Source organism: Lonchura striata, chromosome 4 (genome assembly GCF_050655825.1).
Source record: "Lonchura striata isolate lonStrDom1 chromosome 4, ASM5065582v1, whole genome shotgun sequence".
Taxonomy (NCBI): Eukaryota; Metazoa; Chordata; class Aves; order Passeriformes; family Estrildidae; genus Lonchura; species Lonchura striata.
The window spans coordinates 10,131,016-10,157,021 of record NC_140706.1 but is presented as its reverse complement, the minus strand read 5'-3'; the positions used below and the strand labels follow the sequence as shown (position 1 = coordinate 10,157,021).

The following is a 26,006-nucleotide window of genomic DNA, read 5'->3' as shown; positions in this document are numbered from 1 at the left end:
ATCTCTACAGTGGGATGTGCAGCAGCATGGCTTGCAGAAGTAGGTCTCTCTTGTGTGAAAATGCCTCTCCCTCACATAGGACCAGATTTGGGTATGGAAGGCAGTGCTGGAACTTGTCATGCCTGTACATTTGGGGAATAACCATTTGGGGGTGGTGGTTGGACAGAGGGAAGGAGCTTTATCAGAGGAATGAGCCCAGCTTTCCTTTTAGAGGGGATCACATACACTGTCTTCACCTGCAACACATATTTGAATTTACACAACAGAAAATAAAACAACCTAAGTTTCATTGAAAGAAATTTGTAGTAAATTTAAAATAAGAGCTCTCTAAACTGCTAATAAATCTTTTACTTCCCTGGAGTTGAAAGGGAGCTTTCATTTTCTGCAAGCATTTTTCAGTGTAGTACTGTGTGTTTATGATATCCATATCATATTTAGCATTCACTTTAATGGTTCAAATATTTCCTTAATTGAAAAACTACTCCAGTGCAGCAATGGTAGTTGAGCTTTTTACTTAAACTAATGTTTTACTTCATCTAAAATTAATCATGAATAGTGAGGGCTTATTCATATAGTAGAGTGTAATTAAAAATAATGCTGTGATTTGGGTTATTCTCTATGGCCCAAATCCTGCAAATACACATGAGACCATCTTTATGCAAGACAGGTTTTATGCTAAGTTCTACAGAAATTTTCAAGGATATAAAAAGGCTGAGATGAAGAAGTAATTTTAAAATTAAGATATATCCAGATCTGTTCCTGTGCTCAGGACATTCAGTAGCATTCACAGTGCTCTTGCTAAACAACTCTACCTGCTCAGCATCAGTGAGAGTCATTATTCTTAGTTCATAGAAGGAAAACCAGACCTTAGGACTCCAGCAAGGATAGGAGTTGAGAAGGGGGAATCAATGGATGAATTTTTGAAAAGCCAACATAAATTGATACTTGTGGCTTCAATTTAAATTAAAATAACAAGATGAAATTCAATCCTCTCTTGCCAACACAGGAGCTTGTGAAGCCAAGAAGATTTCACCGAGCTCACACTCCAGCTGCCTTATAGGAATAAAAAGAAGTAAGAAATCTAACATTAGATGTTTACATATCTTGGCTCATATCTTCTTGTAGCACAAATCAGTTTAGAGTTTATTGGATGAAACATTTTTTGACACTGTGTAGGTGATGGAAGTTACCAAAAAATTATTTTGTTCATTTACATTCATTAATATTTTAAAAATTAACTAAAATATTATGTAAAATAATGGTTAGTAGTTCTGTCTATGAAGTTTATTGCTCTAGCACACTGATGATATTAATATCTTGGGGGGTATTGCAACTAAAATGCATCCATTCAAGAACAGTCAAGCAATGAACATTTATTGGTTGAATAACTAAATAAAATTAAAATATGTCAAGTCACTTATTTACTTTTTTTCCATACAGCTGTTCCAAAAAAGCATGAAACAACAGATTTCTATTGAGAAGCAACTGATTTAATTTTATAAGCAGAATACATGAATTTTAACAACTACAAGGTTTTAAGACAGAAACATGTAAGAGAGTTTTACCAATCTAGAAATCTGCTGCATGAGATAATTTGTCTACAATAGCATGGAAATCTTCCTCCAAAGGCTGTAATGTTTTTGAGTAGGTCTCCATTATATTTTAACTAAAAAATCCACACAACAAAGACCTAGAAGAGAAAAAAAACCCAGTCACTTTAGATTTTGGACAATAATGGACATATTTTAAAAAGATATCTCACAGTTTAAAAATCAATTTTAAAATTTATCTTCTATTTCCCATTTTCAGTAGGTTTTACGTATGGTCTCCATCCTTAAAAAAAAATGAGCTTTGACTCCAGTGCGTGTAGATAATAATGTTTAGATTCCTCTTCCAAAGTACATATTTACCTTCATGGGGGTCCTAAGAAAATAAAGGAAGCTCTTGCCAGCCTGTGGCATTAGGAATTCCAGGAGCCTCTTGTGCAGCTTGCTTTGCTCCTAACAGCTCCCGTGGAGTCAGTTTAAACACTGAGCCTGTTCAGACTAGGAAGCATATGGGTAATTTATATTAATGCTACCATGAGATATTACTGCATCAGGGAAACATTTCTTCATGTTTTTTAACTTTCCATTCGCTTTCACTCTCCAGGAAGAGTTTGAAAGGATTCTGCTTGTGTGGGAAAAATTAACACTAACTGAAGATGTATTTTATTCTTCAGAATTGTTTTTCAAATACTTTTTTTTTCCTCACAGGCTAGTTGTGTTCAGTCTATCCACTTTTTTCTTTTCCCTCTTTTACCATGATTATCTGTAACTGAGTTAGGCTTAATCCTAATTGGTAGATATTGCAGCCTAACCCAGACTCTGTTTCACCAACTCCTTTGAAAATGAGTGAATAGGAAAAAAATAAAATTATAGAGCCTTCCTAAATTGATTTCTTGTGAGAAAGGCAAAAACCAGGACCCAGACCAGAAGCTGTAGCTCTCCTACCTCCCATCTCCACTGGTGTACTCTCCACTGCAGCAAAGTTAGGTCACTCCTTGGGGACCAGCTGAGCAAACAGATTGGCAGCCCAATGGCTCACCTTCAAGAAAAGCAGGATTGGAGCTCTCTAGACATGTGCTCAGGGTGGGCTCAGCCCTGTTCCCTGTAAAACAGATTTAATTCAAACATTTCTGAGGGTCACGTACATGCCCCTGCAAAAGGCAGAGCCAGTGTCTTTAATGCATCATTTTTGCCTCATCTGATCCTTCTAACCTGAGCTTCCACCCAACACTTATTATTCTGTCTCAGGCTGCTGTACTGAAGGACACTCTGTTACGAGATTTTTGTTCTCGTGTCAGTACTTACAAACCTACATGAAGTCATCCCCTTAATCTTTGCATAAATCTAAGCCAGCAGAGCTCTTTGATTATATCAGTATAAAGAACAATTTTTTCTCTTTTCATCCTTCCCCTATTCAGTCTCCATACTGTCTACCCTTTAAGAAAATCCTTCTGGAAAGAAATGACTTGTTTTCACGTCCATGGTGTCTGACTAGTGCAATTCTCCTTGTAAAATTTGCCTGTAGTTTTAACAGCTCAGGTCTTTTCCAGTGAGAGGAAATACTTGGAAACACCACGGAACAGCCATAGCATGAGCCCTTCTTCATGTCTCTGTCTGCTGTGACCCCCATGTCATCTTCAGCCGTGGGGAACGTGGCCTGTGTTCAGCTTCCTTGGGTTTTAATGCCAGACTTGCTGCGGGGTTTCATCTTCCCAGCTCACAGTTTTATCTCACCTGTCAATCTTCTCTGGAAGTTTGTAAGAAAAATGCTAAATAGTATCATCCTCATTGGCAAGTTGTATTAGATACCCATGCACTGAGTTTTCAATTAAGGTCCAAAAGCACACAATTAACATGCTATTTTCTTTTAATTTTGTAATACTTGCATTTGTATTGAAAATGTAGTCAGAAGTTGTAGAGGGCTCTGTGCTTATATCAGCTTTACTACTTTTTTTCAACCAAATTTATTACTTCATTGAGAGAATATATCAAGTTAACTAGCACAACCTATTTTCAATATATCCTAGGCAATAAGAAATAATTTTACTACTCCTGCTTGCTTTGGCCATTCTTTAGAGCTGAAAGGCCCAGTAGGCCCATCACATTCTGTACTTTGCTTTTTTCGTATTTTCTTATAGCCCTGGCTTCCCTTCAGTTTTCTGAAACAAGTTTATAGTTTTAAGTTTTATTGAGAAATCAGTGCTAAGGATACAGAGAGCTGCTCAAACAACATTTTAAGCTCTCTGATGCAAGCTATCCAGACCTACTGATATAAAAATATACAATTTCAATAGCACCTTTTTACTATTTATTTGACTCACTGTCAGAAGACAAAATACACCATTGTCATCACTAATACACCATTGTCATCACTAGATGTGCTGCCATCCCAGCATATTGACTGCTCTACAAAGTCCAAAAGAGAAACAGCTTCTCTATACTGCAGACAATTCTATAGACATCATTTACTATTTTAAGAAAACCTCACTTCTTTACATATTCCTTTGCTCCAAACTTACTTGTACAATATTACTTTTATTCAAGTTTTCCTGACCCTGTAGATTTTCTTGCGCCTTCACCAGTTATTAGAGTTTTATGGCCTAATTTATATTCCTCAGTATCTTTCTTTCTTTTTCTTTCTTTGCAAAGCATGTGAAGCATTTTTTAATATTATTATTATTCCTATTATTTCATTTTAGCACTTAGGCCTGAATTTTTAGCTGGAGTGATTGAATTTCCAGCCACAGGGCTGGAACTTTCTAACTTTAGCTTTCTAACTGCTTTAACTTTATTTTTATTTATGCTTTTCTATTTGAGTTTTTTACCGTCAATTGATGCAATCAAAGCTGTCCTCATATTTTTGACCCTATGAAACTGCTCATGTAAAGCAGAGAGCTCACAGATGCAGAGCAGATGTGCACAAATATGCACTTGAAGCTGAAGCTACATAAAACTATGCAGCATCACACAGAGCTCACTCTGAACAGGCTAGTAGTAAAAGTCTGATTGCATTATGATTTGGAGCAGTATTCCCCATGTTCACATTTTAATATCAAAACTTATATTTTTTTTTTTTTTTTAGGCAACAGCTGTGTTCTGAACAGCAACAACTGCAAGACTTTTCAGCAGTTCCTGCCAACATTCTGGCAAGGTGCAAACAAGCTGGCTCAGGTGCAAGGAGGCAAATGTTGAAGAGTGAGGATGTGACACTGGAGTTACCTTTTCCTGTCACCATTTAGCAGCTGCAGAGGCTGAGGAGCATGACCAGGCACACGGTTTGGGAATACACAGCCATCATCTCATCCATTGTTTCTGTATATTGCAATGAGCTGGAACTACCAATTAACAGCCCAACCATTACCATGTTCACACACCACTGCTGGACACCAATGAGATGTGCTGGGCAACAAACTGATCTGTGAAAAGGGAGGATCCTTGATTGTGCTGTGCTCCTCTTTTCCTCCTCTTTTATTTTTTTCCTCTTCTATTAGCAATTTTACAGCTTATCATGTAAGTGCCTTCTTTCTGACTACTGGATGATTTCTCTTTGCTGTGAGCTATTACTAATGACTATCAACTTCACAGGCTCATCTCCCTGTGTTTTGATTCCTTTATTTTGCATGGCTCAGTAACCTACATGCTTTCTTGCTCATAGTGTGAGGTTCATCAGCTTGTGCTCAAGTTTTTGGTCTGTGGCACTGTGTCCTACCTGTCAGGATATTAGGTTGTAAAGAGTCACTAAATGTTTGCTTCTGAGCTCTCAGTGATTCCAGCAAACAATATTATTTTTAACATAGAATAACACTCTACCTCCCTCTTTGTCCACTCATCCCTCCTAAACAGGTAAGAGGAGAAGAAGCAGCATCCAGTCCTGCAGATCTCAGCAAGTTTCATTCCTCCCCAGAAATCTGAATAAATGCTCAAAAATGCATTTCAATTCCTATTATTATACAGGTCTATAACACTGTTGTATAGGAAATTAGCACATTTATCTCCTCTTATCCCTGAGTGCCTTGATTACTTTTGTTCTTTGCATTTTGATTTTTTGCTAAATTAGTGATTTATCCTCTTCTCTTTTAATAATTGAATACCTTCTGAATTATCATTCTTGTCTGCCCCCTTAAGCAGTGAAATGCAGGTGACACTAGAAGTAACTTTCCTCTAAAATATGTCAGTCTTGCACAAAAATCCTCTATTTAACTCCCTCTTTTTCCCCAGCAGTTCACTTCCACAGCCTTACACACTGCTTCTTTCTCAGAAAAGCAAAAGGCAGTCCCTGGATGTGGCCCTTGCATGTTCAGTGTCACTGCAGGTTCTGTGTGAGCCATCTGCAGTCTGTGCATCCATGATGCAACCTTAGAGTGCTTAAAAGTTGCACCAAATAGCAGCCAACCATGGGGTATTTGTATCCTTACAACCACATTGCTCTGTCAAGGTAACTTTTGCAGTTTCTCTTAATATCTCCTAGTGCCTGAGTGCTTTCCCTGTTTGCTTTGGTTCCAGGTCCCTTCTGACTTCAAGAAGAAATAAAACCTGGTCTGTCCACTCATATTCACTGATCCATCTCTGTCTAAAACACATGAGATGTACAATGCTGTCTGGAAGGAAAATATCTCACTCTGCTTCTCAAGTTTTCTTGTGAAATGCTTGGTGCCTTGTTTTTTTGTTTCTTTTTTCTTCTCCCCTTTTCTTCGAGGAGCAGATATTTCAGAGCAGAGTAGGCTGAGGGTTTGAAGCCTACAGTCTGATGGTATCAAAATGACTCAACTGGCTCCTTCTGCTCATTCAGAGCCCACTGCTCCATTCTATAACCCAAGAGAAATCCAAGACAAGCCAAACACAACCACTCAGCACTGCCATGTAAAAAATAAGGAGATGTGAGAGACTTGTCATCCTGCTAGAAGAGTAATAATCCTTCAACTCCTCTTCATTTAGATATCTCTTTGCTTTTTTGGGAGTCACTTAATCATAGGAGATTAAACATGTGCCATATGTATAAGTAATGCTGTTCCAGGGATTTAATGGGAGCAGACTGATTAAATCCTGTCAAGGATACAGTCATCAGAACTGTCTTGAGATAATGAACTTGACACTGAATTCAAATCCATCCCTCCACTACTGAATTACTAGACTTAGGAGTTGTTACCAAAATTAAGAGCCAACTCACCATACATCTAACTAGGTATATGACATGAATCTAAAATCTTGCCCTTTTCTGGGTTTTAGACATCAAGTGTCAAACGGTAAGAAGAATATTAGGATTTACCACTCTGAACCAATTCTGGGGCATAGCACTGCTACTGGGTTTTGTTTTTTTTCTAAAGCATGCATCCTGTATTTCAAAAAAACATGGAAAGCTTAAACCACTACCTTAACTTTTCTTAGAGTTGAACATCAGTGCAAGTCTGGAGGACCCAATTTACAGCTGGTGTGTACCTGATATAATGAAAAAAATCATGTCTTACTGAACTGGGGAGTGACATAACCTCTAGTTCACAGTTCCAGATACTGAGTAAATAAAATATTTTGTGTTTCCTTCTTTTGAAAAGTTGTTACTAATAGAGCTTCTTTCGTTTGCTTTTTAAAAACTATTAGGAAAAAACTCACATAGATGCTACTTAAGCTGTCATGTTGCAAGCATCTTTAATCATAAATGAAACTTGTATATTCATGAGTTCTCAATTTCAGCCATCATATCAGTGACAAGTGTATTCTGAATCATATCAAGTGTATACAGCAGAAATTTGTTAGATGCATTTCTGACCATGAGTAGCAGCCATCAGTGTCCCTGACAGAAATGATGGAATGAACCTGGTTTGTGTTGCTGCTTTTGCTCCAAACTTTGATGAAAGGTGAGACTTTCATGAGCTTTCCTGGTTGCTATGATGCCATTTTTAACATGTTGCAGGGTCTTTACTCAACATTGACTTTTTATTTCTGTGTTTGTATCTGAAGTTGGCCAGCATACTTCACTCCTAGCCTTCGAGTATTCAACACCCTTTGGTCCTGCTCAAGTATAGAATTCTATTAGTATTTTTTTCTGTAAAAATGCCTCAGAGAGGTAATATTTTAATCCCCATAGAAAACAACCATTCTCCACTGAGAGAATTTCAATTTCCAGAAACACTGAGGCTACATTTCTTTTTGACTAGATGATATCATTCCTAAAAAGAGTAATGCAGTATCCTGTCCAAAGCGTGCCTTGCTTCCAGAGCTATTTCCCAGCCTGCATTAAGGGGTCATGCAGGGGAATTATGCACTCTGTATATGTTTCTCTGGGGAGCTGGAACAATGAAGATAGTTTGTCTGTAAAACCACGTTTTTCTGATGCCACTTAACAAAAGTCATCTTGGTGAGCTGCTGAAATCAAAGCTGCTCTCTGCAACCTGGCAGCTGACCACAGGCTGTTGTCTACCATTGGGCCCAAGATGTTTATCCATTCTTTGATTAGACCTATTAAGAGGTATATTTTTCCCTATATATAGATATATATATAGATATATAGGTGGTAACTGGTGGAATTTAGTAATGCATCTATTTGTACCCAGTGCGCCTTCCCAATTGTACCCAGTTTGTGCTTCCTTACTCTCCCTTTCAGCTTTTACTATGGCTTTGAAATTAATTCTACAAGTTACTGAGTCTCCATTATCATCAACCAGTGAAGTGGAAGCCCCCATCTCCCAAAGGAACAGCACTTCATCCTACTTCTACGTGCTGTGCTTAAATACGTCCAGGAACCTGAAACAACTTTATTCCTTTTCCAGTTCCTCTGAGATTTTATTTTTTATCCAGTATATTTAATTATTTCTATACAGGGGTTATCAAGATGATTGACTCATAAATTTGGAATGAACCTTTCAAATATTTCCAGAAAACAGGGAATGTCTGGGATACTCTGCAGCTGTGAAATATTCAAAAATCTTTATCTTACATTCTCTAGAGGGTAAATCTGTTGTTCTGGACAGTGCCTTGGGTAAATAGCTAGATTTTCAAAGACATCACAATTTGTTAGCTCTAATTCATCCCACAGCACAGACAGCTCAGTCCCCTCTGGGCTTTACAAACGTTGCTGTGAGTGTGAACTCTCCTCTCACCCGTGCATGAGGTAACGCTGTTCACTGCCTTTCCTCTGCCACTGACCCTTTGTTCTTCCAAACACAGCAGATGCAATGACTCCTCTAATGGGGAACATTCCTCCTAAAACATCAATAAAAGTGATTGGGTGTTTTGGGTTTACGCTTCACATCGGATAAGAGTAAGATCACAAACAGGGGGTTTTGTGTTTCAGCTGAGGGGAGATAAATGAGGCTGTGTAAAACACATCTGCTTTCTGCAGCTGACTCTATCTGAAGTCCTTTGACTTTGTATCAGCTAATCAAATATTCATTTGACCAAAAAGTGAGGGAGTAAGCACGAGGGTGACACAGCATGACTGCCATGGCACCTTCTCACTTCTTGCCTCCTGTCACAGTCAAGTAACTCCTTGGTGCAAAATAAAGCAGCCAAGAGCTGCAGTGCAGATTGCTTTGCTTCTCAAGGAGTACCACAGCCTCCTCTCAGGAGAATCATAGGCTTTCCTGAGACTTTAACCTAAGCCTGATTTGAGAATTCCCTCAGTCTCTCTGGTTCAATCTGGCTCCTTCCCAAACCAATTTTTAGCTTAGAGATGAGGGGATTCATACAGAAAACACAGATTTGATTGCCTTCAGGCAGAAGACAGTAGAGACTCTCCAATCACAGAAAATTGCTGTATGCTAAACTATGGCTGACAGCAAGTGATTAGCAACATATAGAGCCTTTTTCAAAGTTTGTGTCTGTTTCTGAGGAGGCCTGAGCTCTTGTCAGGACTCTGAAGCAATACATGTGGACATGCAGGTCCTTCCTGTGTCCTAGGAGAGCCCAGATGGAAGTTACAGCACAGCTGCCCCCCTTGCCCACCCATGCTGAGACAGCTTAAGGCACATGAGAAATGCTGGTGCTGAAAACACCTCTCAGTGCACTGAGAGGCAGAAACTGAGTTTGGGTTCTGATCATTCAGATTTTGACAATAAGCATGTAAACCAGCAACAGCTGCAGCTTATTTCCTAACTCTTTCAGGGATCCACCCTGGTCCTATGTTTGTTGTAGGCCAGAGAAAAATCTTTGAGAAAATGCAACTAATTTAAATTTAATTATATGTGCAGGTTGATTTCATGTGAGAATTCTGACTTTTCAGTTCTATATTATAGTAATGTAATTATTCTTCTATTAATATATTTATAACCTAATTTACTATTTCAGTGTTAGTGAATGGAACTTCTTCACTGTAGGCTGAATATTTCCAAACTGTCATTTTATGACAATTTATGAATTTAAATTTATGAGATTACATGTCTGTGTAAGCAAGTTCACACAAGAAAAAAAGAAAGGGAAGAAAGACAAGGATAGAAGTGTGCTCGTCATGTAACTTAAAGTGTCATTTTTGTGTATGTTCAGTCAGATTTAGTTACATTGACAATTGCCATAATTTAGCTGTACAAAACACTTTTTGCTATAGTATATCTACAATTATTACATTTTGCAAACATGTAATTCTGTCAAATTATTCTGGCTATTTTTATGTCCCATTTTCATTTTTCTCTCCATGTTGCTCGATGCCCTGCTTTAGGCCCACCTAATGGATTTTAAGAAGGTAGTTCAGTATTGATCCTAATACTAGGATCAATACTAGGATCCTAGTTGTTCCTAGTATTTTTACTATCATAATCCAACATACTTGAAAAATAATTAAAGTTCATGACAGTGGTTGAAAGCAGTGGGTGCTGGTGATGGATGTGCCCCACATCACTCAGAGCATGTGCACACACACCCTTGTCAGACCCAGAAATTCTCCCTGGGTCAGAGGCAAACCACTTGCCTTGCCATTTTCTTTGGGGTGATTTTCATGCCCAATTTCAAACACAAAGCAATACACCATGAAAACACAGGGAATAATTTAAACTTGTTTTTACCTATCTATTAAAAATACCAGAATCTCAAGAAAGTAAAGCTTGCGTTCATAAACAAAGGAAATGTTCTTTTGCCTGTTACTTTTGAATCTGTGTCAAAAATAATTTACAAGCAGTATTTCTTCAGTCTGTCAGTAAAAACATCATTTGTTATTCTCTTTTTCTTAAGAACAATTTTATTAAGTTGAGATCTCTCCTATCCACATCCTCTGCAAGATCCCACAACAAATTCTTGTGGTTAAATAATTTCATCTGTTATGCTGTGTCCTGAGGTACCAGGTTTGTTGTCACAATGTCTGGCTTTGCCCTTCAATATTGATGTATTTTTTATTAAATAGTCATGATGTTTACCTCTGGAAAAGATTGCATTATTCAAGAACAGAAAAATCAAGCCAAGTAGAAATAACACTTTGGTTTTGACTACACAGAGTATTAGGAAATAACAGAATAAAATCAATCTCTAGCAGCAAGATTGGATTTTGGAGAAAGGAGAAGGAAATGTAGCTCTGAAACTATTAAATGAGGTAAATGCATAGTTTTGAAGAAATGAGTGTTATGTGTTTATTTTAATATTTCACTTCAGGGGGCTACCGGTTAAGGTGAATGTATTGTTTATGGCAAAACTGGACTGACTAAACTGGAAACCTGAATTCTCTATTTAATTGCAAGCAAGATGTGGCACAGAAAAGAGCCAGGCAGTATTTTCATCTCTTCACCAGTGATTTTTGGTTCTGAACAAACAGAGCATCCTGTCCTCTGGAGCTGGTATGTACCTGGAGGCTGCTCCAGCCTAAGGCAGTGAACACTGTGCAGCAGATCCCCAGTGACTCTTGAACCACAGCAATACCAAGAGGGACATGTGTGCAGGGAGTTACTACTTCGTTCATGTTTTGGGGATATTATCCTGCTGGAACTGCTGGCAATCACACATTGATTTTTTTTTTATATTGGCCATCTGGTAGAACCTAAACCTCATCCCATTGAGTCCTGTTTCATGTAAGTACTGCAGTGTCTCTTTCCTGGAGTGATCTGTGCTAGTGGTTAATAAACACGCAGAGAAATTACACAGAGAAACAGGGGAGCTCTACAAAAATGACAGTAGAAATAGGCAAACAGGTACTTTGCAGAGATTTTAGCCTTCAGCCAACCAGTAGTAAACAGAGGTCTCATGGCAAGAGTAAGGGCAGACAAGAAGTAGGAATTCCAGCTACATCTTTTAGCCATTTGTCCCCTTGTGGAAGCTGTCAAAGATGACCAAGTTTGAGTTTCAGTTGTGTTAATGATACCTGACTGCTGAGTTCCAGACTGAAATATGTATTGGTGATCCTCAGACTGGACTCAGTCTTTGGTGGCTTGTAAATGCTAATTTAAAGAGATAAGTCTGAAAGATAATTTCTATCTTTCCACCTAGGATAATGACAGCTATTTTTGGCCTTTTCTTCATGATAAAGTATCTGTTACACTGTTATTAAGTTATTACTATTTTACCAATACAAGAGTATTGGTTTATATCCAACAGGTTCCTACCTCTTACAAATTATTGCATTTGCTTGTGGAAGTAATTGTGGGAGCCCATATCATAGTCAGAATAGTTGGCAATACAGACTTTGGAGGAAGCTTTAAAAGTATGGTAGCTGCCTTGCTGTTGGCATATCTTTTGACTGAAACATAATAACAGGACATCTGTTATATCAGGAGATGGAAAGCTGTAGTTCCAGGCCATTCTATTTTATACGCAACCTTTTATGGTTGCTAATCAAAGTGTATTCAAATCAATTCAAAGTTATTCAACTTTGTTTTTACAAATTTAGTTGTTGGTATTTGCTGATATAAATACTATGATAACGGTATTATTCTGTGCAAAGACAGCAATAAGCAAATGAAGCGTTTCAAAAATGCTGAATTAAAAATAGGCTGCAGTGATAAATAAGATGGACATGTTGACTTGTTTGGGAGGTTTGTTTTCTGTAAATGATGCAAACAAATCAAGGGTAATTTGCAGTCACTGTGCTTTGCAAATCTAGAATTAGTAGTAAAACAGCTGTTGATATTAGCAATGACTACAGCGTATAATGTTACATAAAGATGGACTGCAATCATAAACACATCTACAGAGATGATCCTCCTCAGGAACTTCCAGCCATCTAGAAGATAAAGGTATCTGGAAAATGGATATGTCAGCTATGGTGGCATTATTGTCTGTGGGCTCTGCTGGAGGAGTCCTCACTGGGTAGAGGGAAAGCTCCCCAGAACAGCACAGAAAGAAGTTGCATTGCCTCTTCCCAAGCAGCCTTCCATGCTATTAATTGCCTCTGTGTGGTAAGAGGGAGATCAAGGTATGAGAAACAGGCAAAGTCAGATTTGTCAGCTGAAGAGACAGGAGTCAAATCATTAGCAGATTAAAATTGTAACTGGGAAACTGGGCACGACAATGCAAGAATTCCTGTCTAGTCTTACATTCCTGTTAAGTATTTAATGTATTTGTGGAGATAGGACCAAATCTATTCACATTTTTCATTTGTAGGTGATTCTCCCTTTATATTTTGTTATTTCCTTCATGGGCCATAGTTTTCCTTTGCTCCTGTATAGAGCTGGTCCACTAGACAGCATTAGGAAGAGGGACTCACAACACACATCCATGGATTTGGATACTTTCAGGTTAATTCCTCAGTCTGGGTCTTGAGGGTTAACTCCTTGCTATATCCAGACTCTGTCAGTTGTCACAAAGGCTTCCACTTGAAGTTCTGAAAAATTTACAATGAACCTTGAAATCAGATATGTGAAGGTAGTAAATCATAGCAGAGACCACAGCAGGTTCCAGTAGAGGACAGAAGTGCTCTTGTGCTTGGAACAAACTCAGGAGCTGAGCTGAGCCCATGATTTTTAACAAGAGTGCTGGGAATATCATTGCAACATCAGGCAGAAGTCAAAATGCCTCAGCATAGGTCAGCACTGGTTCCTGGCAGTGATGTTTGGTGGAGGCATTTCAGAGAAGAAGGACCTGGCTGCTACCTGTGACATTTGTTTTACCTCAGGGGATTAGATGAATTCTGACTCCATGGTACCTCTGTGTATTGCAGCAACTGTAAAACTAAGTTAAGCAAGGCTTGAAATTCTTCCAAAATATATGACATCCAGCTAATGCCAAGAGCTGTATTTATTAAATGTTGTTGTGTAAATCTGACTTCCTGTACAAAATAACAGTATGATATAGATGTATAACAGTAAATTATGTATTTCTTCAGATTACAAGGATGTCTTCTCTTAATATACATTTAGATCAGTAGCAATGCTCTTGCTTGACATGGGAATTATGCATCCATCTCTTCAGGCTAGGTTCAGACATGGAGTCCGGGAGATAAGTGAGCTTATATCAGTTAATTTCTTATAATAAGATTGTTTATCTTTCATCAAAGTGCAAGATAATTTACAGGTTTCTGTCCATATACTGATGTGTGAATTATTCAGCATTGTAAAGTACAGCTTGTGCTTTCTCACTACTCATAGCTTTCCTCAGAAATTTCCTCAAAGCAGCATAGCCTCATAGGAAAGCAGAGAGAAGGGACTTTCAGAGGATCCCTGCTGGGAAGCAAGCTCAGCTCCACCTGTCAGTCCCCACAGAATTTGGTTCTGACAGAGGAAGACGCTCATTTGTCACCATGGCCATCAGCCAGTGATTTATGCTACTGGAGCTCAGACAAACAGCCAAACCATATTTCTTTTCCTCTCACTAAATAGAAAAAGAGAAAAAGAAATAAAAGTTCTGAATGTAATAAGAATTAGGTGTGCAGGAGGTGTTTGTGTCAACCAGTGTGGTTTAGATCCTTGTGCAGCAAAAGCTCAAGGCTGTGGTACCCACTTAACCTGGTGAGCAATGACCCTGCAGGACAGCTGGTGACTTCACCACATGGTGTGGTGATGAGGATATGATGGGATTCATTACTGGCTGAGCATCTGAGTAAGAAACATCAAGTATCCAGGAAAGAACCTCTAAATATATGCTTCCACAGGAATCTGTGAAAATTAAAATATAGATACTCCCTGGGACTGGGGATGCCTGTACCCTGAGCACATTTCAAGTGTGCCATGCAGCCCTAATTCCACAGCTTTACTGTCTGTGCTACTTAGAGAAAATCAGCAATGACTGAGGACTGGTACATGTTCAGCCCCTATCAAATGCAAAGGAAAACATAATATCTTAGACCACAGTAAAATAGCTTTGTGCTCAGACTCAAATATTGTTGTAATATGTCTGAGCACCAAGAATAAAAGTAGTCAGATGGGCTGGATTTATGCATTCATGTTACTGGTAGACTCATTCTTCATCCTTCATGTAGGAAGGTAAAAGCAGGACCTCTGCCCCAACCCACTTGTAGTGAGGTGGGAAGCTCTTCACATAACCTATTCGAGATTCCATTTGCTCAGCCCTGCCACAGACTATTGGGTAGAGGGAAAACCCAGCAGAGTGCTTTGGTTCAGGATAGGCAAATTCTCCGTCCTGCAGTCAGAGCTCTCAGAGGATTTCTGCCTGTCTGCTCAGAAAACAACAGTGGAGGTAACATCTGAGCCATCTGTACCTGAAGGTACATTGCAGTCAAGCCTACCTGAAACTTTGGCTAAACCTGCCGGAGCTGAGTGGTGAACAGTTCTTTTTCAGTGGTGAAACTCACAATAAAACAAATACTTACCAGGCCACTGACTTCAACTGTGAGTATGAAAGTGCCATCAATAAAACACCCAGTGTGATTTAAAAAAACCCTCTTGTGGCGAGTCAGGCTCCATCCAGTCTTTGAGAAGTCTGTCCTCTTTGTGTTCTGTGCTGCTCACTTGACTCCTTACCTCATGCTCCAGGCCTGAAAGCATTTTCCACTGCATGATCTGATATGGAGCAATTTCCAAAAATCCCTGCAGGGGAAACAGAGATATCTGATGTCCCCTGCCTGCCCTCAAATGTAAATTTACATTTTACAAACCACAGAAGCTCATAATCCCTCAGTATCCTCTGTAATGCCAGGTTGTCTCCCCAGCTTGTGTCAATGCGCACTAATGAGGAACAGGCAATAGGTTATTTGGAAGGCAGATAAGCAAAAAGCATGTCCTTCCAGATCTTTTAGAATATGCTATAAAAAAAAGCCCAAACTGTTTTGCTGGGCTGCAGTGTTGTGTTTTAAGGCTGCCCCTCCTGTTCTCTCAGGGATTAATGGCTGCACTGGTGGGTTCACAGGATGAGCTCTCGGTGAGGTGTGAGGGCAGTGAGGGAAGCATCAGGTCACTCACTGGGATGCAGCAGCTTGGGGAGGATGCTCTCCCTTGGGAGGATTGTTTCCGGGGTGGTGGAGAAGGAAATGTGGCTGTAGGGAGTGGTAAGCAGGTGTGTTGTGTTGGTGAGGAATATTGAGGTTGAGGTTGAGCTCAGCTCACTGCTGCCTCAGGCACAAACATTACCTCTAAATTATGTGTTAAGGAAAAGGTCTGTAGGCAGTCCTGGCTAGGGCCTGTCTCTGTATTTCCTTTTGCTGAACCTCCGTGGCAGAAATCTATGAAAGAGCCAGACCTTTGGGACTTTTCCAGCCTTTGTTCCCTCTACTATGCCCACATTTTATGCTACATGGACTGCTAGGGGAAAAAAAAATAGTGAGTACTCTGGCCACAAATCCTGTCCTTAAACAGAGTCCAGCAGTCATTTTTGGGTGAAGGGAGATGGGGAGTAAGATTACAATGTGGGATGTACTGTCCCCAACTTGTTTTATGTATTTAGTCCTTTGCCATTCATTTATCAAAGGGGAAGACACAGAATCTCTCATTCTGTGCAGTTCTGTTCTGTGTTTGTACTAATGAACAAGTCCTCTTTCTCTCTCCCTTTGCATAGGTCAGTCTTTGAAATGCAGCCCTGAATGATGGACTAACCTCATCTTTCCTTGGTTGTCTCCTTGCTCCATTTTGCAGCCTATAAACCTAAAGTTTATTTGTCTTTTGCCCTAATTTGTATGCTTTCCCCTCCATTTTATTGCTTGAGCCTGCATTCATTGAAGCTACTGGAATTGTTCTCTGAAGGGACACAGTAACAACCCAGAGATCCCCACACCCAAGCACAAACAAAATGATGTCACAGACTCCACTATCACCTTGCTGAGAAAGGCAGTTCAAGGTTCAAAATATCCACTGCTGAACCTGCATGCCTAAAGTCCACTGAAATCACTCAAATCAGATAAAAAAATATCACGAACATTCGCCCAGGAGGGAAAGTGGTAAGACTGATTTGACATAAAAGACTAGCTATCATTATTAATTCATAGTTTGGCAGATCTTGGGCATTTTAAGTGAATGAATAAATTCAGTATTACAGAATACCCTTTGCAAAATTAGCAATTAAAAAAGAACATTTTTAATTGGGGATTTTTAAAGCCTCGTGAAATTCTCTTTGAGAATACTATTAATTGTGCTGCTTTAGAAATTACATTTCTGTTTTAGGTGTTGTAAGTTACCAAAATTTGCAAAGCCAACAGAGTTGGGGGAACTGATAAGACTGTGAACCTTAGGTACACTATTGTGCATAATAGCTATGGGCAGAGCTAGGCAGAGCTTGAACCAATTTCCCACCAAGCCAGGGTGTCTTGGCCTCTGTTGTTTTATATGCTCATTTTGTCTGCTAAAAGAACAGAAGTGTCTGGGCCCTGACAAAAATATTAATGTAAAGGCTACGAGCTTAAATTCGGCTTAACCAGAGTTCATAAATGTAATATATAAGTTAAATGAAGTTAATTTTGAAATTTGTTTCACGAAACATCTATGTTTTGGAGCATAAGGAAAAAACAGCCTAATATAAAGTTCTTTAGAAATTCTAAAATGTTGGAGTTCCTGACCCTGAACTTTTTCCCCTTTGTCAAAATTGATTCCATAACCACCTAGGGTAGTGTGCAGCCCTAGGAACAAAATGCAGCGTGATTAATGCACTGAATTCCAGGAACATGCTTACACAGCTTATTGAAAACCTCTGCTCTGGCAAACACCTCTACAGGATTGCATAAACAGCTTCTCCACAGCCACCCAGGGCACTGGTTTTGGCTAGTGCCTGGGTCACAGCAGGAGGCTGCAAAAGCAGTAACTCTCCAAACAGCAGGAGCTGGGTGACTAGCTGGGGTCTAGTTCTTTATTACATTTATTACAAATTTATTACAAATCCCACTAGTCAAAGGGGCTCAGAAGCATCCCCAGAAAATGAGGGCAGGCTGCTGTTGCTGTGTGGTAATTCACAAGTGCAGTATCCCTGCTGAGGCACAAAAGTTTCTGGAACCACCGAGCAGGTGCCAGTGTGAGCCTTAAATCCAGAGATTATAGTTTTAATCTGAGACCAGCAGAGAGTGTCTGACAAAGCTACAGAAGCTGCTCTTTTATTCTTATCTCTAGGCAGCAAAGTTTGTGAATGTCTGCACCCCTCACTTTGAGCATGACTATGTAGATAGCTCTTTGAAGTGCTGTCTCTTACCAAAAAATAAAACTACTGGACATGAATGACAAAAATATATTTAAATGTGACTTTATTCTAGGCACTGGTTGTATTTCAGTTGGAAAGGAAAGAAGGAACATGCTCCTAAATAACTTCTGTGTGGGATCCTGCTCACAGTAGGGACCAATTCATTTGCTTGAGACTGAAACTTTTAGACTCCAGCAGCTATAATGGGAGCTTTAAACATTTACTCAGATACAGACATCCCAATTGCATCTGGAGCAGTCTAAATAGACTACCTGGAGTCTACATCTGAAGCTGTACCTCACTCAGGCTACTGGCTAAGCTGGTGAAGAGAGCCTTCACAGTTTCAATTACTTGGCATTAGAAAAATGGGAGAGTGTTTCTTAGTATTTTTTAATAGTAAAACAATTTGTTTTTTGACATGCTGTCTGTGCCTCATCCAGAAAATCACAATTGAAAAGATAGGCTTTGAGTAACAACATCTTCATTATTCACCCAGATTTTTTCTGACTAAAATGAACATTTAAAAGTAATCTGCTATATATGTATTATCCTTTAATAAAGATAGATTAAAATAATATATCTTATAATAATCTTATACTCTTATAAGAAAGAGAGATGAAAACTAGTTAAGAAAACACGGAGATATTTTTGCAATTAATTTACAGTTTAGGGAATTCTTTCTATTTTATTCAGAGGCATAATGAGTATTCTTTAATGTGTTTTGCAAGAGTAAAAATAAGAGCCCATCAAAACAAGACAAAAAAAGCCAAAAACAGGTGAAAAAAGGGGGGGAAAAGTTTAAAGAAGAAAAAAAAAAAAGGAAAGCCAGGTTGTGTTTATGACTGAAACATTATTTTCCTGGCATTTCCAGTTGCATGAACATATTTGTTTTTATTCCATGCATTTGAAAATAAGATTAATTTTGGTACCCAGGATTATACAAATGCCAGGTTTGTTCAGAGCAATACACTGTATTGCTTGATTTATGGTCAAAGAAAGAGATGTTCTTATGCAGCAGTTTTTAATCTCTATTTCCTTAATATGGTCAGATTTCTGCTTATTCTTTTTGACTTTCTTTTCATGGGCATTTGAAGTTTCTTTTCATGGGCATCTTCCCACCACTGTATGTAAATAATTTACTGACTTTACACATTAATTTAACATTGAAATCATCCATGATTTCCATTGGTCCCTAAATGAGCTGAGTCCTTATTCTTTTGTCTTCAGAATGACCCTTTTGGTACATACTCATACTGAGCCATGACAGGTGTACAAAGGTCCAGAGTCAACATTTTTTTTTCACTTGACTTGTTTTAATAGTTTCTATAGAGGTTAAGAAGTTGAACAGAAACATGTAATTACAAATATTATGCAATAAATTACTTAAAACTAATGCAGTAATAGCTTTTAGGTCTAGTTAGCAGTATTAAAATTGCAGTAATTCATTTTAGATTACATAATAAGAATTTTCTTTCTTTTAATTTCTTTTTAATCAACCCTGCAGTAGGGTTATTTACTTGCTGGCTGCTTCTCCTATCAGGTTGCTCTTTTCTTTTTTTCTCAGCCAGTTTTCCTAGAAACTGCATTCAGAGACACATTTTTGGGTCCATTTCCATTAAGAGTTTTAGACTGTGAAGCATCCCTGGCCATAGCAGGACCTCCTGCACAATAAAGGTGGTAACTGGAGCATCCTCTTCCCAACCAAGGTGGGGAAAAAAAAGGATAAGCAGTATTCTCTTTAGCCTTGGAAAATTATTTACCTGAACTGTAGCCTGAGTGGAATAGGTACTGAACTTAAGTGTTGCTGAACCCTCTCTATATCCTTTGCACCCTTATCCTTTTGCAACCCTGGTCCTTGTGTAAATAATTCTAAACTGATTCTAATCCAATTTTCCTATGTATGCCTCATCTATCTGGTAAATAACAGAGTGAACCTTGTCATGAAACTCTGTTAAAGCTGAGCTTACCCAAATTGACATTAAAACCTGATTTTTGCCAGTAACTTTGATGGTGATTTTTTAAGCATCTGACACCAGTCATTCACAACATACAGATCTACTTCAGCAAAAGATTCCAACATATATTTTAAAAGGACTTGTTGAATTATTTGTTCACTTTCCCTTTGGAACAGAAGGAACATTTAGACTCCATTGCTTACAATTATGTGCAGACTTAAATAATATTGCCCTAATTTTCCCTTTCCATTCATTCTGTAATGATGCCTTTTGCCTGACCATCTCTGATTGAAAGCTAGTTTGCTACAAACTTAATATATTTAACAGAATCAGAAACATTAATTTCTCATGGCTGGTCTGACTCAAAGTTAGGAGACTTCCCATAAAGGGTTTAGTTTCTTGTAGCTGAAGGAAAGCTGCCAGTAAGTGGGTGTGTTGTTTGGATTACATTAGTCTATAAATTTAGATTTTTTTTTTCAAAATCCAAAATTAAGTCTGAAGCTTTGCTATTCAAGTAGTGACTGCTGCTTTATTTGAAGATGTGAAGAAGCCTCTATGGCTTTTTTTGCTTTTTAGTGAAGACTCTGACCTTAAATTATTTTTTTAAATTGCTATTAAAGACTTAATACCTTAACCATCTAGTGCCATTGGGGTTGTGTGGCAATCTGTTGAAACCTTCCCATAAACTATTTCAGGAGTCAAAGGAAATTTGAAATAATAATAAATTCAAGATGGATCCTGTGATTTTTGGCAGTGCTTTGAATATTGGTGCTTCAATGATGTAGATACAAGTGAATACCCAAAAGAGAAAACAATTGATCTGGAAGACTGCTCTTGAGCCTCATGCTGCTTGATTTCACTTAATAACAGTTAATTTAATTTCTTTATTAGCACTGAATTTTAAAATTAATAGTTTTACTTTAGAGGGGAAAAAGCAATAAATCTGGGCAGAACTAGTCAGAATGTCTACTTATCTGTCATGAAACTTAGTGAACACAGGAGTAGTATTAGAAGAAGAGGATGGAATTCTGTTATTGAAGAGAAAATACAGAATAAAATGGAACACTAACCTTTCTGTTACTAATGGTCCCCTAGAGCTATATTTCTATTTTAATTTTCACAGATTCCTGTGGAAGCATATATTTAGAGGTTCTTTCCTGTATACTTGATGTTTTTTACTCAGAAGGTTCCCCTAAGGGTTTTCTGTTTTCAAATTTTCTCATGCTTTTGTAAGGTTATTAGTGGTGTGGTATAGTCTGTAATTGTCCTTTGGTTACTTTCAGAAAGAATTATAAGCTGCTTCATTTTTCTTAGAAGCTTTTAGATATCCATTTGTATCTCAGTGCCAAAGTAATTATCGAGGCTGCTTTTACATTGATTTTGATCTTTTTGGTAAATCTTGACCAGCACACTTCAAATCTGCAGTTACATGTTTTCATGTTCAAGATTGCCTGACTCCTGATTTACTTTTAAAATGTACTTATTTATGCATTTGTGTTGGCTAGCATAGTGAAACACAAATTCTGTAAGGCCACTGCTATAAAAGGTAATAGAGAATATTTTTATAAATACATTAACAGCAAAAAGAGGGCTAAGGAAAATCCCCATCCTTTATTGGGCACAGGAGAGAACATTGCCACCAAGGATGAGACATTTGCCTCTCCAAATGTCTCAGCCTGCCTCCACGGCAGAGGTGATCCAGTTCTTGATCATCTTTGTGGCTTCCTCCAGGAGCACCCCAGCAGCTCCTTCCAGAGATCCAGAGAGGGACCCGTAAGATCCTTCCTCATTAATTTGGGGTGGAGGAGCAGAACTGGATTCTCATTAATCTTGCAGGTTCAAAATTAAGGAAAGGGGATTGTCTGCATTTACAGGTAGAGATTAGGACATTAAGTGTGACATTTACTGAGCTGAGTGTGAAGACAGTCCTAAGTGTCTGCATAGACCTATGTCTACATATATTAAGCCTGTTTAGAATCCCTCTGCAGCCATTTTAGATTAAGGGGATAAGGCCAGCAGCAGCCAGGAAGCAATTCACAAAATTCAAAACCAGATATCACCACTCGCTCCTGGGAATCAGGTCCCAGCAGCATCCACAGTCAGAGCGGGGCTGCAGTGGAAGCTTTGGTGGCCATCTCAGAGCCCTCCCCACAGACAAAGATCAGCCCTGGCTGAGTTATCTCAGCTCAAACTGTGCCAACCACCCCTAAGTGCTTGAGAAAATCTGCAGGGAAGGTCTGGTGGCTTTGCACCATGAAATTCATGCTTCCAGACCTAGACCTCGACCCTTTTGAGTGAGACACTGCCCAGATTCACAACAAGGGACTTCTGTCCCTGAGGAGCTGACGTGCTGACTGTGAAACAAAAGTCAGAATTATAAACAGACAAATGTTAAAGGAATGGGAGATATAAATGAAATCCCTGAAAACAAAAGGTAAGAAATTGCATAATGGAAGGCTCTTTGTATTTGTTCCTAGGCCCAGTGCTGATCTTTTGCTTGAAAGATCAAACCAGAGATTTAATGAGATAACTTTCTGAAATGCTGTGGAACTACAGCCACAGAAAACATTCTCTGAAGAAGCACAGGTCAAAAAAAAAAAAAAGTTATTATGCTAGCTTGGTTACTCTATTTTCTTGGATTTTATATATATGTGTCTTAGCTTGTCTCTGAAAGCAGATGCATCTCACTTCTGCTTGAAAAAAAAACAACAATTCAAAGTCAGAGCAAATATCATCATTGTTTTAAAGCAATTTGTCATCCAGCATTTACCTCTCCCCATATGTCATTTAACTTTGCAGCAAATTGAACACCAAAATCTTCTCTAAAACATGTTTTATTTTGTAGACTAGCTTATTTTTCATAAAGATATTAAATGAAAATCTAAAGTTATGTGGCCACACCATTAGATATTGTTGCAATTGATGAACTGCCAACTCTCTTAAGGTATTGACTAGGTCTGAAGCAGTCTAATGAAAAAATTATTTTAGCAAATTATATTTCAGTTTCTATTACTTCATTGTTAGACTGGAAACATCAAGTGAAGTAGATCAATACTAATTGGCAGGACAGAGAACTTCACACGGCATCTTGTAAAGAAAGGCAATAAATGTCCCCCTTCCATTTCATCAATCTGATTATTTGATAGTAGTGAAGAGAAAATTTGATTTTAAAAAATGTTTATTTCCCATTTCTACAATTTAACTTGTTTACTAATACAATTAGTTTGACAAGCCAACACTCAGGTGCCTTGGTTTTGCTTAAAACTTTCTTTTTCTTTCAGTGTTAACTGTTTCTGCCATCCTCTTGCAGTCAAATCTTTTAAGCCTTTTCCTTTTTCTTCCGGACTCTTAAGGAAGTTAGGAGTCTCTAAAGGAAAGTACAGAGGCTTTTCTCTGTTTCAGTGTTTACAGAAATGTGAGGAGGCTTTGGAACAAGCTACCCTGTGTCAGCTTTAGTGTGGATCAGCTAATATGTTTTAAGATCATTTGATTCTCTTACATTCCTCCAACACAAAGTTTACAATAAAAACTGATTTCATTGTTTTCATGGCAAAAAACCTTTATGACTTTCTCAGCCGCTTGTCATCTTGAATTTCTATATTATGGATAAAATAAGTGAAAGAGAATCTAAAAAATTTTATCTCTTTGTTTATGGTTAATGGTCTTCACTTCCAGACACCAAATATAACTTATCTGCAGAAGAATCTTATTCAGCCTCAGGGGAAAAGCACTGGGTTCCTGTAGGATACTAAAGAAAAAGCCTTACTACTTGAGACAGCTATCAGAATAGCCCAGAGAGATGTAAAAAAAAACCCCAGGCACATTTCCTATGCTCACCTGGATCAATTTACCTCTGCCTTCAAGAAGATAAGTGGAGTAATGGCTCACTGTGTCTTTTTCCTTTGTGGACTGAGAGCCAGAGATCCTTGCCTTGCCCTTTTTGGGAGGTGCCTGCATGGCCTTCTCTTGGCAAGTGGACTGCTCAACCATGGTTTGTGAGATAAGAGCACGGTGTGAACAGTTTATGATGCATCAAACACATAAAACTGCTGGGAGACACTGACCCCAAACCCACCAAGGGAAAGAGGAAGGTGGCCAGATCAAAGAGTGAATAGGAAATTGCAAAGCTTTAGAAATGAAGGAGAAGACTAGAAAGAAGTATAAAAGAAGCATGAACATTTTTAATAACACCAAAGATATCTGAGTGGAAACAACAGGAGTCAAAAGCTGCCCTGGTGTCCTTTCTGTTCAGTAGGATGGAGCAGCTGTCCTGCCAGATTCCCATGGGTAGGGAATTGCAGAGTGCAGCAGGTGAGGACCTGACCTGACCTGACCTGACCTGATCTGACCTCACCTCACCTCACCTCACCTCACCTCACCTCACCTCACCTCACCTCACCTCACCTCACCTCACCTCACCTCACCTCACCTCACCTCACACAGGTGTTTGAACCTTCTGGTGGACTTTCTCACCAGGATGGGGATCAGTGGGTTACAGGGTGTGACAAGGATTCACCCTGGGGTGCAGTTTATTGTATATTCCTCCATGGATAGCCCTCTTCAGTCCTGAATTGGTTTCAACTATGGGAATTTGGTGTCTTTTCCTGGGAGAGTTTTTGTGGCTGTTCTTGAGCATCAGGTAAGTGTTGAAGGAGTGATGTGCACTTGGAAGCACGGGAAGGGAGGTGTTTTCTGGTGGGCAGGAAAGAAGTTAAGACTCTGCATGTTTGTATCATCTGCCTTCTGTGGTTTTTCTCCCTTTGTGGAGATGATTGGTAGAGATGAATGTCTCTAAAGCAAGATGAATGTCTCTAAACAGTTTGTCTTCCTCCTGCAGACTTGTCAGTGGGAGTGATTTCTGAGACTTGTGCTGAAAATCATTTTGGAAGGAGGCAAATCAGGGCAGAAAACAGAGAACATCATTGGGAGATATCACTTACCTCATATACCCAGGCTAAATTGAATTTCAAGATGCAGTCACCCCATTAATGCCTGCTTTTATGGCAAACAGTCCACAGACCCACAGCAGGACAAGTAACTATTAACTCTGAGGAGGTCCCAGGGCTGGAGGCTGAGGATGCACAGATAGAAGAACCACCCAATGTCAGTGACCAGAAGATATATGGATTTAATAATGGTACTGAGTGGGAAACGATGGATATCCCTCACAGTTGAATGATATGTTGGAAAGGAAAAAACTACCCTAAAATGAGTAAGTTTTTTAAAGAGACATTTAACGCAAGCTGTGAGGTAAAATGCTATTAAAATATACTAGAAACTTAGGCCTAAGAGGACCATTCCTACACCTTAAAGGTGGAATATCTGAACAGAAGAATGAAGTAAAAAAAACCCAGACCTGTAAAGGTGGCAGTGGTATCCACTTTAAAAAAAGATATAGCAAAATAAGTACCAATGAACAGCAAAGCAGCCAGAAAAAAAGAAAAATATAGGAGCAACTTGGTGAAGACATAAATGCCAATAATCAAAACTTCTTCAAAGGTATCAGAAAGAGGGAGTTTGCCAGGCTCAGTAGGATGAATAGACAGTAAAGATGAAAAGCTTTGATCTTCATTTATTGCAAAGGAAGGTGGGGAATTTATCACTGTGGCAGAGGAGCAGAGACCAGGATCATGGAAAATTGATCATGTCATCCAGAATTATCATCAGCAAGCATTTCAGAAATCAATAAACTAAATGCAAAGCTCCTGATTAAAAAAAAAAAAAAAATCAGATCTGTGAATTCTGTAAAATCATAGACTTGACAAACTATTAAGCAAATAACCTACACGCTGCTTGACCCAGAATCGGGGGAATAAAAGAAATGGTTCATATGGTGCCATAATTAACTTAAAGGTTCAGTCAGGTCATCTTGGGAAAGACCAACCAGTTCTTTTGACTTTAGCACCAGCCAGATTGGCAAGGTACTGTAATGAATAATGGAATTTATAAATACAGAGGAAATAAAAGACTGGGGATGAGTCAGAGGAAATATAGTGAAATATAAGAAATATAGGAAATATAAGAATACTTATAGTTTCACAGG

The 26,006-nt window shown here is 38.7% G+C and overlaps 1 long non-coding RNA gene across 2 annotated transcripts in view; it reads left to right on the top strand.

Annotated features, from left to right (window-relative positions):
- The window catches only part of LOC146767526 (uncharacterized), a 129,299-nt gene extending 103,293 nt beyond the window's left edge, over positions 1-26,006 (top strand). Inside the window, exon 3 of one of the 2 annotated variants that reach the window (XR_014954681.1) lies at positions 4,630-26,006. This is a non-coding gene — a long non-coding RNA (uncharacterized LOC146767526). The other variant, XR_014954680.1, reaches the window with a different exon arrangement.